This window comes from Poecilia reticulata, linkage group LG12, assembly GCF_000633615.1.
Source record: "Poecilia reticulata strain Guanapo linkage group LG12, Guppy_female_1.0+MT, whole genome shotgun sequence".
Taxonomy (NCBI): Eukaryota; Metazoa; Chordata; class Actinopteri; order Cyprinodontiformes; family Poeciliidae; genus Poecilia; species Poecilia reticulata.
In genome coordinates, this window is record NC_024342.1 from 24,751,510 (window position 1) to 24,752,379 (window position 870).

Sequence of the window (870 nt, forward strand, 5' to 3'; positions counted from 1 at the left end):
TATATATAAATATCTTCCAAATAAAACAATTTGAATCTAGATTCAACATAAAATTACAGAAATATTTATATGAAAAAATCTTTACATCAACTAAAATAAAAAAAATTAAGCCAACTCCCCATTTAGAGGCAAAATTCAAACATTTTAATTAAAAAAACCATTAAATCTCCAGTTAACTGACAACTGTGGAAAAGATTATCCATTTAAAACCATAATATTTAACAGCTGTATGAACACTATATTAGTTTCCGAGTCTATATTCATGTTTTTATCTGATTTTCTGGCTTAAATTAGAAGTTTCGCTCGTTCATGTCCAACCTGCACCTGGACACTCAGCAGATAATTAGCCTTCATTCGGATCCCCTGCGGCGGCCGCTGATTGGCCTAAATCACCGGCCCTCCTCCCCTCCGGAGCGCCAAACTATTCCCAGTTTTAATCCAAGATGTTAATCCGCAGTTTGCTCCTTTCCTCGGCTTTCACTTAAAAGAATAAATAAATAGATTAGGATCGTCGCAGAGGCTGAGGGGGTTGGTGATGATGGCTGAGGMRAAATCACAAGACACTGACGCAAAAAACGAAGCGGTTTAGGTGCTGAGCAGACAAATTAAGGGTTTAAATCTTTGTTTTTAGWGATTATTCTTTTTAAACCAGAGTGGGAATTCATTCGAGATTAATTAAAYTTACAAATACTGACTGACTAAGCTCGAAGAATGTGGTTTGTTTGCTAATTAGACGGCTAACAAGTGCATGAAGGTGCAGCCCGGACACAGGTGTACAGCTCGGTTAATGCTAGCTTAACCGCCCCGAACACCGGAGCGTTTAACCGGACAAACCGCAGCGGGCTCTTACCGTGGACGGTACCGCAGTGC